The sequence below is a fragment of the Aptenodytes patagonicus genome, chromosome 6, assembly GCF_965638725.1.
Source record: "Aptenodytes patagonicus chromosome 6, bAptPat1.pri.cur, whole genome shotgun sequence".
NCBI lineage: Eukaryota > Metazoa > Chordata > Aves > Sphenisciformes > Spheniscidae > Aptenodytes > Aptenodytes patagonicus.
The window spans coordinates 5,574,962-5,588,783 of NC_134954.1; the positions used below are offsets into that span (position 1 = coordinate 5,574,962).

Here is a 13,822-nt window from a genome sequence, read left to right on the forward strand (position 1 = left end):
AGCCGTGCTATTACTTCTGTATTTTTACATATTCAAGAAACAGTTATTTTTTTCTAGTTGAGGGGAGGGTCTTATTCCAGAATTTGCGTGAGGACGATGGGTTTTTCATTTCAATATCACAGCATGCAAATCTTTTCATTTTAAAAATAAATGAGCTGTTCATTTTTATTGGATGTCTACAATGGTAATACACATTTTTCACTGAGAATGAAGACATTGCCTTGACAACATAGGAAAGGAACAATCTGTACGCACGTTGTTGAACTGTTACCCTGCTGATTTGATCTCTTCCCTTTTCAAATTGAAATAGCATAGACAGTTATAAATGAATCCTGGGGGAAAAGGATTCGGACCTAATTTAAACACAGTTCTGAAAACTAAGAGAGACCTTTTCTTTCTCCCTTTAATATTCTGAAGAGCCGCTGCATGTAATGAACAGCTCCACTGCTGGTGGAGATGCGCTGTGCCTGGTATATGAAATTCTGATAACTATGCAATCTCACAAGGACTACATGAGGACCACCTAAGCTTTTCATTGCTGAAATAAAATACAAGCAGTCCTATGGGATGTTCTAAGTAAACTGAGCCTTCACTGAAGCGAAACTCCAGTACCCAAGTAACTTAAGATTACTGCACAGACAAGCGCTGCAGCCCCCCTTGGCCTGCTGAACGCTCTTACTTTTACAACAGTTCTGTCCGAGGGCTGAACAGCTCAAGCTTTCTGGACTTACCCAGCCCATACACCCTGTGCTGCCACTCCAACAAGAATATTAACCTCCACTCAAGAAAAAAACCTACAAGTCTAACCGGTAACATAGTTGCCACTAAGTCACTAATGCTATACAAATATGCCACCACATGGGTGTCTGGTGTATCTTTGGGGAAGGCAATCATCCAAGTTAAACTGTTATCCAAGTCTAGGCATCCTAAACTCTGTGCATCTCTCTGTTTAAAAAGTTTTAACTGTAACACGAAGATGTCTTAGTTCAACGAATTCCAGTTTTTCAGCAATTCATATAATAAATCAAAACTTTTCCAGAAAACAAAAAAGCTCCTGTAATACTTGGAAGCTGGTTACTGCCAGTGCGTGGAGCCAGCTCAGAACACAGTGTAGAGGGTAGGTCCCAGTCTTAAAAGCGACCACTTAGGGTTATGCAGGACTTGTTGACCAGTTTTGAATTTCACTAGCTGGGAAACGTGCACTGCAGCATCAGGTTGTGTGTTAGAATTTTTTAAAAAGTTCTTTTTCTTTCAGCTATAAATTTAATCAAGATTTAGAAAGGAAACTTTCTTACGTAGCAGTCAAGAATAATTAGATATATAATAAATTGTGATGCCACAACCAAGAGAAAACATAGCTTTGATAAAAAAACACTGACTACCTACTATGCGTCATGGGCATTGGCAGCAGCCAGATATTTAATAATAATCAGGCAAGTCTTGAAGTGAAGAAAACTAATAAGGGAAACTACAGAGATTAATGAAAATAATCCAAGGTTGACAAGACTAAAAAAGAAGGTTTAATATTCATATCGGGCACCAAAAAAATCCTAGCAATCGTAGTATTAATCTGCACATACTAAATTAGTACTTGTTATTAAAAGAAAAACAGAAATATCCAGTGTAATTTTTTCCCTCTGTTTTCAGTGAAGCAGGAGGAAGGGAATGCGTATGGTACACGCAGTCTGAAGCTATATCTAATCCATTGATAAGCAAAGAAGTGGTTAAAAAATTAGGAAACACCCTCCACAAGTTTCTGACACTGAGCTCCTGATACATGTGAAGTGTTTCAAAGCGCATTGTCCCTGCCGGTGCTAGACAGGCTTCCCCTTCCTCCTCCTCCCCAGAGAGCACGGCCAGCACCGGCCAGGAGCCTGCAGAACATGCAGGGAGAGGGGGAGCTGCTGCTGCATTTTATCCAGTGAGTTGGTAATTAAAGCTGTTGTTTTGATGTAGAAGTTTAATCCCATTTTCTTCTTCTGAGAGAAAACTAAAACTGCCTTTTCCACTTCTGGGTGAATGCTCAAAACTAGAGCTTGGGTTCCTGGTCCTTCATGTGGAAGCTGTTTCCCCATTGTTAAATAACTAAATTCTGCCTCTGAGAGGCAGCTGCAGCATTCCAGCCGAGCTTGAACGAATGTAATACAGAGCAGTGTACCTGGAGGGACCGCTGCCGGGATCCCAGGTTGGTATCCTCACCGGAGTGAGCTCTCTCAGCCTCTCCTATCAGGCTGTTCCTGCTCCTCAGCACTTCCAGCACACAAAACACTCTGCTGTCTGAATATGGGACTTACTGTTCTGACTTCTGGCTGTTCAGGTGCCAATCATGGCTTAAAATACTGTTATTTAGAGGGTGCTCTAATTTACAATGTTCGTAGACCCAAGTCGTTAGGGAATGACAGCTGCATGAGGGAGTGACCTGAAGCAGGTTTTAGGGCTGGGGTTCCTTACACACAGTGCAGATAAAGGCTCCCACCAGCCTAACTATGCCTCCCTCCCTCCTACTCAGGGTGTAGCCTACCAAACTACATGTAACAAGAAAGAGTAAAGTAATTAGCACAGGGCTGAGGAAGGAGATGGCAAAACCCTGCTAACCTAATAAGTGTGCTTACAGTGATTACTGGAAGGAAGTAATAACCTAAATCATATACAAAATGAACAGCACAGCAACAAATTATGGACATATCAAACTCTCACTGATACTTGTTAGGGTTTCTCAAGTCAATCCTGGGGGAAGGACGTTTGAAGGAGGAGAGGATTGAATGATGAAGAAGGGTTGGTACATATAGGCAGAACTGTGAACAGAGAGACTGACGCTATCACAGGCACTGCAGTCAGAAAGGGAAGAAGTGATGTACGGGAGTAGAGCAGGAACCGAAAGAGGAGATTAATGGATGTTTTCAGGAAAAGAAGTGTGAAGTTCATGTGGGAGGCTAGGGTAGCCTGGATTAAAGAATTCAAAACAGATGAGGTTGGTAAAATACAGGAAGAAGTGGAGATGCAAGTCTGGAAATAAGCAATAGGTTTTTGTCACAATAGTGCATACTAGGTTAGTGAAACAAAGCATGGAAATTATATAGTTCATTTCTTTACTACTTCTGCAAGTCTCCCTCCTCCTGTCACCCACAGTCCCACTCCTCAGGGGATCACATTCCTCATCCACAGACTTATGACCTTTGACAATTTAAGTTCCTTCTGGTTTTAGCTGAATTTTTTCTCCCCTGACCTCACTGAAGGAAAACATCAAGAATTCCCACCACTGACAATCAAACTGATGTTGTAAGGCGGCAGTGAATATCCAAAATGATCACATCACATTAGATAAATTTTCTGGCCACTCCACTCAAAACATCTGGTAAATTCATCTGCTAATTTGCAAATGAAAAGCAGACCCAGCAAGTATTAAACCGATTCCTCTGGTTGGGCTGCAGTACTGGTTCTGCACGAGTGCAGAAAAACAGATTTCATCCTCATATGTGACACCAGCTACTGTTCTAATGCATGCAGTTGTCTTGATAATGAGAGTTCTGACGTTACGCTCTTGTTCAGGGGATTTCTTCATTTGCCCTCTTTTATTTAAATAAGATTTGTAATACATTTGTTTCTTTTTTACTCACAGAGGTGGAAAAATACGGAGAACAGATCTGTAAGCTATGTGGCCAGTCTCACCAAATACCACCCATCGCCCCCGAGTAGTCGTTTTTGCTTATTTCATTTCACTCATCACTGACAATTGCTCAAAATAAATTCTTAGTACTGATTCCTGTTAGTTTATGTGCTGCTGTTCTGTTTTGGGTTTGGTTTTTTTTTTGGAGTTCTCTTTTTTAAATCTTTTTTTATTTTTTTAATGATTTCTTCAAAGAAACTGTTACCTCTAGCTTAGTCCCGTGACTGTTGAACTTCATAATTTGGGTCTTTGCCTGCAATTTTGCCTCCTTAAAGGATCAAAGTTTTATTTCACTCATTCCTAAAAGCATCTTAGTACAAAGCCACCAAATCTGTTTTCTCTGTTATACAAGATCTGGGCTGCTTTGCTGGACCACAAAAGCAGCTGTCAGCTGAAGTCTGTGACATTAGTGTCACGGTGTAAGTTACCAACGGCAATGAGCGCGTGCCACATGCCTACTGTCCGTAAGAAAGGTCTGATACAGCCGCAGCTTTCGGATCTCTTCTTAGCTTTGAGTATCTCAACTTGCCTCTTTGCATCTGTGGTCAGCCCTAGCATATTCATCAAATGTAAAAAATGCTTCCAACAGGACCCTATAAAACTGGAACGGCTTTTCTTAGCCATTCTCTGTGCTCTGTGTGCCTAAGTTTTCTGCCATGCCAGGTGTTACTGAGATGTAGCAAAGATATTTCATTTCGTGTTGGTGATATAAAACTTTCTGTACTACATGGAGAGTAAGTGTCTCAGAAATAGCCAGACGTTCTTTGGGCTTGTCTTTTCACTGTTTAAAATATAAAACCTGCTACGTCTCATCTCTTTTGGGTGGATATGCATTTTAATTCTTTTGAATTACTGTTCAGTCTAACGTTGCTTCTAAGCCCCAGCGCTCCTTCTAATTCTGAATTGAAGAACACTTATTACCCCTCCTTTTCTTTCCAGTATTCACACAAAAGGTGTGTTGAAAGCATGTGCCAGTCCAAAAGACATGTCTGAAGACTCTTATTTGTCAGCTAAGACTACTTTCAGATATACAGGGTTGGCCAAAAATTGCATACGTGTATAGGTTTAGTTTCATAAGCTTGAGCAGAGAAACTGCAGTTTTACCGGAAGGGGTGGTTGCATCTCCTTAGGCAGCTGTGCAACAGCATCCCAAATAGTCACTGGCTTACACAGGGGACAGAAGCACCAAAGTTCCTGGCTCATACGTAAAAAGTCCAAGCATTTTTCTTCCTGCCTCTCACCTGAAGAGGCAAAGTGCAAGCTGGTATGTTTAAGGTCTTAATGCGGTTTTGTTTCTCCACCATAAAAAAACCAATAAATCGTTACAGACCACAGTTCCAGCTTCCCAACTGCGATGTGCACCAAAAATGTCTTTTAGCTGCTTGAAGAAAAAGTGACAGCTACCAGTTCTGTGCAGTTCTCTGCAGCTGCCCATCTGATCCCCAGGGTAAGCATTCACTGCAAGAAGCTACTGCCAGAAACATTAATTTATCAGTGGATACCCAAAGGCCACTAGCCTGCTCTGCTGTGCTCCACAACGGCTGCAGGCATCCAGACCCAGGGCTTATGTACTTGCCTTCAGATACGGCAGCCAAAGCAAGAGAAGGGATTGAGCAGGAATTAACGTGCACCCTGCATTTATGCTGAACTCAGGTAGTGATCGTAGTGTGTGACAGGAGAGTCAGCAAGGTGGGCAGAGCTGCTGCCTTGGTTTAGGAAGCTGGGTGTAGGTAAGATCAGGCATGAATAGCCACAGAAACAGGCCCATGCCTGAAGTGATTCTGTAGGGAAGATACAAAATACTATTTGATTTATAACAGTTTGACAGTGAAAACTTTCTTTGGTAAGGTCTGTAAAGCTAACTCCTAAATGCTAACATGCATTGTTTGTATTTCTCGACAGCTGCTGTAACTAGCTCCCAATTAAAGTTGCCCAAATATTGTATGGTAGGCATGATGAGCTGAAGGTGTATGAGGACAAGTTATCTGTCCCATGGCTTCCCAGGTGTGCTGTCTTCCCAAGGTTTCCTGGTGAAGACGGGAATGGCCTGAATCAATTACTCGCTGTTCTGGTCACCTTTCCTGAAGTCCTCTGGCCATTATTCACAGACAGTATGAAGCTTACATAGCTGTTCAGCAAAGAAAGGGTTACCTTGATTAACAAATAACAAGCAGCTGTCAACATACCAGCTGCAGGAGATAAAAGAGATGAAAAAGAGAACTGTAGTTTTTGGTGCAAGGAAGCCTGACTTGCTTTAACTACAGGAAGAACATCCCTCACCCTTCAGGAAGAAGAAAGAGGTACGTTGCTCACAGGAGCAAGATAAGCCTTGGCCTTGCTGTAGAAATAGACAATGTTTTCTGGGTAATAAGCCTAGCTGGGGTGAAGAGCTGACCAGATGATAGAGCTCTGGAGTGGAGCAGGACTGGTTTCCTCTGTTTTTTACAGTGATGAAAAGCCTAGCAACAACTGTGTGGGGTTGGAAGGTGGCTGTGTGCCTATGAGGAGGAAAATGTGTAACAATGAAGGCAAGACCGTAAGCAAGGAAAGCAGCAGCTTTGTCTAATTCTTAATCTCTTTAAGACAGTCTCTTTGGAATATCTGTTTTATCCTGACCCAGGTTACTGGGGTCAAGATTGCATTCTACCCAATTTTTCTTGTAGGGTGTGAAATATAGGATGTCAGATCAGATAACCTAAAAGTCTCTTTGGCCTTAAACTCTTTCAGTCCCTCTCACTTTCAGATCGTGGCTTCCCGTAAAATACTAAAGTCTGTACAATCACCTTGCTATTCAGTGTGTAAAAGTTGCATATAAAATTACTAGCCATGATTAGCAACAACAGAAGCTAAATCATGCTTATTTCACCCTGAAATGCCAAGGGAAAAATCGGGAAGGGCTATTTCTAGATGAGGCAATTCAGATCAAAGAGCAAAAACATTATTAAGCTTTGGTCAGTAAATGCTTATTGATACGAAACACTATTCAGTCAACTCTCTTTGAGGGGTTGCTTTAAAGCTTTTTGTTTCCTTCTAGTAAATAAAAGCAATTTCTCCTGCAAGTAATTATCACCCACTTTAGGTGTCGTCGTCCCTCCCTCCCCCAACCAGTTCCTCTTGAGTATTCAGGTCGTTATATATTGTTTCACTACCTTCCTTTTACGGCTGTGTTTTCTCTGAGCCTTATTTCTATCATCTTCACCACTCATCTCTCATTGGGACACCGCGCTGGAAGCAACTAAACCAAAACGAATTGTAATAATTTGCAACGTATCTCTGATAGTCTGTGTCATACTTAAATGGTACAATTTCTGTAATACTTTTGTCTGCCTGCTGTCATCAAAATGCGATTTACTTGTGATTGTTGAAAATTACGCTTGCCCACATCTTGCATCTCCGGCAGGTTACTCCTATCTGTGCATCGATTTCCGTCTCGAAGGAAGTTTTGCTCTAATCTGTTGTTCATAAGTGCTATAAATACATGTTTGGTGGCGCTGGGATAATAAAAGTACAGTGATTTTTAGGTTTTTCTTTCATTGTGAAAGAATCTGATTTACTAGGTAGCGTACGTGCGTCGAAGCGATTTAAGCACAATATCCTAAAGGTATTTTATTAAGCACTAATTAACTTGCCGACTCTCTTTAAGACGCTACGGTATGAAAACCAGCTGTTACAGCAAAAGTAGATTACAAAATCTGTTCTGTTTTTTTTTTTTCTATTTCAAGAAAAGCCCGTTAATTTCGGCTTTTCGTGTAGGAGTAAAGCCATGGCGGTTGACCACCTTCTGGCAGGTAGCGGCACCCCCCCCCAGCCCCTCTGCAGCTGAACGCGAATTTGCGGCGCCCGGCCCGGCTGCTCCCTCCGCTCCCAAACCCCGGCCCGGCCGCTCCCGCCGCCGGCGGCGGCTCCGCACGGCCGGCCGCCGCCCGCCTTCCCCGCGGTCACCCGGGCCGCGCTCCCCCTCGGGTACCGCAGAAGCGAAGCGCGGCGCCTCCGCGACCGCCCCGCCGCGGTGTAACCGCACTCAGGCGGCGGGGACCCCTTCCCTTGCGGGCTCCCGACTCCCGTGCCGCGGTAAGCCCAGGCGGGGGGTCCTCGGCACCGGGGCGGCGGGCGCCCAGCGCGGCTCCTCGCCGGGAGGGGACCGGCGGCAGCCGTTACTCACCGGGCAGGCGGCACCCGGAGCCGTTACTCACCACAGGCGGCGGCAGCCCCTCGCGACGCGGCGCAGCCCCACGCGCGCAGGCGGCGGCGCGCGGGGAGGGGCGGGGGCGCGGGCCCTACCTGGGAGCGGCGGGCGGGGGGCGGCCGGGCTCGGCGGCGGCGGGCTGGGGGCGGCCGGCCATGGCGGGCGCGGCGGCGGGACGCTCCGCTCCGGCGGTGTCGGGGCAGCAAGAGCGCGGCCCCGGCGCGCTGCGGCGCGGCGCCTCCCGGCCCGGCCCTGCCTTCTGCCTCACTCCTCCCCTACCCGCCCCGGCCGCCCACCCCCCACCCCCCCCTCGTCCCCCCCCGTCCCTCCCTCACGGCCGGGCCCCGCGGTGGCGGCGGGCCGGGGGCTGCGCTCCCCGGGGCAGCGGTCGACGTGCTCCCCCCCCCCTCCGCCGGGGGCGGTGCGGGCTGCGGCGGTCCGAAAGCGGCACCTCAGGCGCGGGCTGCCCCGGGCGAGCGGCGGTCGCCCACGGCAGCACCGTCCCTGGGACTCTTCACACCTGCAAACCGCTGTCTGGCAGCGGGCGGCCAGCCGGAACATGACGGGAGGCGGGCGGGCGGCCGGCAGCCGATGGGGGTTATTTCTGCCTCGCTAGAGCGCTGGAGAGGGCTGCACCGAGTTCAGGACGCCTGAAGAAGTTGCTGGCGTTGTGCTCTGTTTGTGGTGTGGGAACTGGGACGTGACAACGAGGTCTTGGGTGACTCCAGCAAGAAACAGGCGATCGTTGCTGACTCCTTGTTGTGAATGTCATGATGTTCTTGGAGCCCCAGCCCCGTAAACCATATGATTTAAATGACGGGGGGTTCTCTCTTTCTGTCTTAGATGAGAGAGTCGAGAATTTAGAAAAGGAGCCTAGTTCGTTAACTACAACTTATGTCTTCTTTTGAGCTCCTTTAGAATGTTTTACATGGTTACTTGCAGCAGTCTTTTTTTTTTTCCTCTTTTCAAGAAAATACTAAATGTCTTGTGGCTTGGCTTTGTCGTGTTTGCACACCCACGTCTGAGAATCTGTGCAGTGCAAATTATTAGAATTGGTCTCTAGTCATGGAGAGGTGAGACTAAAAGCATCTGAGTCACGGGTGATGCATGGTGCAAACATAAGGTATTTGTGAACCCTGAGCTAGAGTGTATGCAGAGCCTCCCGGGTTCAGTGGGAGTCCTTTGGCTCAGGTGTGAAATTTGCAGGGCTGGAGACAACTGTCATCCCCTTGTAGTTGCTGGCAAGATCCCCCCTTTTTGCTGAGATTTGTTTTCAATACGTTTATGATCAAGGTCAGAGCCCAAGGTCTGCTCTGTCCAGTTAGGTGACGAGTATTGTACTTCTGTTAGTTACATAGCAAACACTGTGCTCAACAGAGGAATTCAGCAGTAAAACCATGTTAAGAACTTATACATATCCACAAATACTGCTGGAAGCTTGACTGATGTATGGTGAGCCCTGCTCTTTAGTCATTGCTGCGCTCAGAGATTTGCTGAGCGAATTCAAAGACAAAGAGGGAGGGCAGGTGGCAAGGGCAACTAAATCCACACTTTGACAACCATCTTTTTCTTCTGCAATAAAGATTCAGTGCTTCTCTCCTTTAAATGTGTCATGCCTGTGTCTTTTCTACACCTTGCTATTCCCTTTAGTTGGCGCAACATTATGAAATCATGAAGTTTAGTGAGTTTTGGAAGGGCCTGGGGCATGTGGAGGTAATTATTTTATATATTAAATCAGGTTTTGTTCTCTGTTCCAATTTACAGTGCAGAAATTTCTTAAACCAACTTTGCAGCCAGAGGCATGGTATCATTTAACTACTGAATCAACATTTTTCATTGTTAAGAAAGGCTACCTGAAGGGTTTGTTCTTGGTGACTTTTGCATAACCAGGAGGAGAAAGTTTCATGTTAATTTTTAAGTACTTCTTAAGACTTTGCGCTAGGGATATGGATTATCCCTGCTGTTGTAGCAGTCATCTGTCAACTTGTGAAGTGACAAATGGGAGATGGTAAGGCTGTGATAGCTACATCGTGGTGGTTAAGGGTAAACAGGACTCAAAGCAATGGGAAGTGTTGGCTTTTAAACGGAAAGTGAAGAAGCTGAGAAAACTAAGAGGCACAGCAGCCTCTTAGGGGAGCACTTGAACTATGCTGACCTAAAGCCAGCCCATCTAACAGCATGGAGACCTGAGGAATCTTTCCAGGCTCTGAGTGAGTGGAAAGTCCTGAAATCCAGAGCCAGACAAACCAGAGACTTTACCTGCTTAAATGCAAGCCGAGGTTAGTGTTGAAACTGGTTGTCTGCATGAAACGTTACCCGCTCTGTTTAATACTTGAACGTCAGCCCCTCTGACATGACTCCCTCAGCACTGTGCCATACCTTTCTCACGCTCTTCCAATGCTCTTGCACCCCTTCATTCCTGGAAACAAGCTGTAATGCCCTTTCCTCCTCCTCAGTTCTCACCACGCGTGTTCCATGTTTTTGGGGTCACTCAGTCTCCCACGTCTGTTGTGTCTCTCAACCCTGTCGACTGCGTTTGTCATCAGCTCTTCTCTAATAAACACCATCGCCCTACCCATGTAGTGCTTAACATTTTCTGTCAGCTTCCGCTTGATCAGTTACTTTAATTTCACCTATCTTCTTTAAGTCATTTGTACATGTCTTCGCGTCAGATCTCCAGTTTTGTATTTTAAGTGTTCTATTTTCTCTTCCTTGTCGCGGCACTCTCTGATAAATTCAATGCTGTTGCCACCGTGCTTCTAATCTTTCACACGTTCTTCCTCATTCAGTAGCTCGTCTGCTCCTCCTTCACTGTCATTATCTTATTCTTTTTCTGTCGATGTTTAAGCATTTCTTCTGCCCCAGATATTTACTGTTACCTCAGACTGAGTCCACGCGTGACTCTACCTAGGCGTCTCTTGGGTTGCATTTAGGCTAGTAATTAAAGCTCGTCAAGGCCTGTTCGCTGGCCCCATGGGCACGGAGTAGGGCATGGCTCATGTCTAAACTCCCTTAGTTTTTAAAGCAAGTGTAACCTCATCCAGACTGTTTTTTTTCTGAACAGAAAACACTAACAATTAAAGAGTACAACTGATCGTGGGGCTGTGGCTGGCTCTGTTGACACACATAGACATAGCACAGACAGACACTACCAGTCATGTAACGTGGCCGTCTATTTCAGTCATTAATACGCTCAGATTTCTCATCTAACCTCTCTGATGCCTTCCCTCGAACGCACACCAAGCATCGCAGCCTCTCTTCATTCTGTGTATCCCTTGTTTAGTTTCATGGGTTTATGTGCAGTAGTTACTTAAACCTTGTCACCACCAAGGGTAAGGCGGTTAATGTTAACTTGTCCCTGTGATACTATATTTTATTTATCTTCTTGACAGATTTTGGAGAAGAGGCTCAGACATTACTTGCCTACAGGTGTTCTGTTTGACTGTCTCACGCCATCTCCCAACCTTAACTCTTCTGTTACCCTCCTTTTCCCTAGCAGCATGCTATTCTTTTCTTTCTGTATCTTTTCTGTTTTCTCCCTTGCTTCTTCTACTTTTGCTCCCTTTACTTTTGCCCTCTCCACTATTCTGCTCTAAGTCCTTTAACTCTATAGATATGGTTTTCACATTCCTGTTTCTGGGTGTCAGAACAGCTTCTTCAGTATCGTTGAGATGCTTTGCTTCTGTTGTGAAGGAAAAGGACAGGGAGACCTTCAGCTAGGGATAGTTCAGAGAAAGGAAACGACCGTTTTCTGTCAGTGATGTTTGTATTCCAGAAGTTTATAACAGGTTTTCCACGCTCTAATTTCAGATTGTCTGCTCTTGTGAGTTGTCAGGGGGAAGAGCTCTGTGACAGAAAAAGAGAGGAGGAAAGGTTTTTCCCTCATTAGAGGTGGGGATATTTGTTGCTCAGTCTCGCCTTTACATTTGGTCTTTGTTCCCTGACGTGATACGGCTCTGAACCATGGTTTTTCCATCATAGCCACTGCCAGTCATCTGTCCCTTACTCCAGCAGATAGCACTGAGATTACACACGTACTGGTTCTTGCTTTGATTTTTATCATATCCTTATAGTTGATGTGAAGCCCTCTCATTTTCATCCTGTAATTTGATTCCTTCTCTCTTTTTTGCATTAGTCACTCTTTATTGTCTGGCTCCATCACCCTGCAAAAACCCGTCTTGTATGGACATGGGCTCTTCTATTGCTTCTTCTCACCGTTTCAGAGCCGCTCTTTGAGCCAGCCATTATGACTTGATTTCTTCACGATCTACCAGAAACTTCCTCGTTTCAGGTAGCCGGCTCTCCTCTTCGCTGAAAGCCCGTAGTCTTTATTTCTGAGGGAAATAGCCAAGTACTACTTCGTGCCATTGTTCTTATTCCTTGACAATGTTGGCACATAGCCTAAAAATACCTATTCTTTTTCCTGGAACCTGACTTGACAGAAAAGAACTGATTACTGTCGCACATTGACTTATTTCAGAGCTGTCACCAGGAGTGTATTTTTCCCTCAGCTTTTAGATATGAATTGGCAACAAGAAGAGAATACTGTGGCACTTTAGTTAGCTCAGTCTGTCTTTTATGTGTCAGCCTAGGACACCGTTCCCACACTGGATAACAGAAAGCCGTGGCCAGAGAATGCAATATTCTTATGTTTTAAGGATACAGACTATTCCAGTTGTTTGCCTTAAGATTTTGCTGGTTTAGACTTTTATGAAAATCCAAGGGGCTACTTAAAATAATTAATCAGCCCTTCTGCTGGGAAGATAAGCAGAATAGAGTAAACTGCTGCAGAGTTGTTAGTTTGAGCTGACAGAAGCTGAAACAATAGTACCAAACAGAGCTGACTGTCACATGAGAAAATATGTCAATCATTCCTGAAGAGGCAGAGGGAGCCAAACTTACACTAAGACTTCGATTTGGCTCCAGCTATTCTTGGAGATATTCAAACCCCCCCTGGACATGGTCCTGGACAACCTGCTCTAGCTGACCCCGCAGAGCAGGGGGGTTGGACTAAGTGATCTCAAGAGGTCCCTTTCAACCTAAGCGATTCTGTGCTTTGTGTGACTCCGTGCTTCTGTGGCTTTGACGTTTTGCTCACTTGCGGTAAAAACCTGTCCTCGAAAACTATGCTTATGCCTGACTTGTTTTGTCCCAGGAAATCTATCCAGTCTATACTGATTCTGTAACTGGATGGTATTTTCAGGAATAGATCCATGTTGCAGGGAACTGGAGAAAACAGTGTTTTCCTTTTCACTTCCCTTTGCTTGTCCTGTGAGCTGCTTTTTACCAAATGCTCCTAATTAGAAATACGGAGGTGGAAAGCTTAGCATGTGGTGCATGTTTACAAAAGTAGGATCAAAAAAGCTCTCAGCATCTTAGCATTTTCTGGACAGAGGCATAATATTTCCAGAATAAATACGATATTGTCAAATCCCCATCTCACATAATAAAAAATTTCATCCAGTTAGGACAACCAGGTCCTATTCCTAATAGAAGCCTTTGGGCACTAGTGTTAATCAAACAATATTTTTGGTGCACCTCTGCTTATCCTCCTCGTCCACGTTTGCTGTGCAGTTGGTGTGCACACAGATTACTGTCTTGATGGATGTGTAGCTATTCCTTTACAACTAAAGTAACTCCCTCTCCCAATGAATGTAAAGGGGGTGCTGCATGGCTTTTGTGTAGCTATTTTGAAAAGTTTTTTAAAATAGAAATCATCTAACATGGTTTATGTTTGCCTACTAGATGTTTGTTTACTGAAATTGATATTACAGTTCACTGTATTACTGTGCAGTTGATTATCATACATAATTTATTACCTCATGTGCTATCAGGTTATTGATGAGGTTGCACAAGTCTCTTTATGTAGTTGTTCAATGCATTGGTTGAGTCCTGGCACCATAGACAGACATAGATCATTTACCCAAAATATCAGGTGCGTTTTGCTTGTGGAGTTACATTGGTTAAAC

The 13,822-nt window shown here is 44.9% G+C and overlaps 1 protein-coding gene across 6 annotated transcripts in view; it reads right to left on the bottom strand.

Moving 5' to 3' along the window:
- SPHKAP (SPHK1 interactor, AKAP domain containing) overlaps window positions 1-8,392 on the bottom strand; it is a 74,935-nt gene extending 66,543 nt beyond the window's left edge. For 2 of the 6 annotated variants that reach the window (XM_076340935.1, XM_076340932.1), the window contains exon 1: window positions 8,374-8,392. The gene's annotated coding sequence lies outside the window, so the exon portion shown is untranslated. The other 4 variants (XM_076340933.1, XM_076340929.1, XM_076340931.1 and 1 more) reach the window with 3 other exon arrangements.
- Window positions 8,393-13,822: the final 5,430 nt, after the last annotated feature.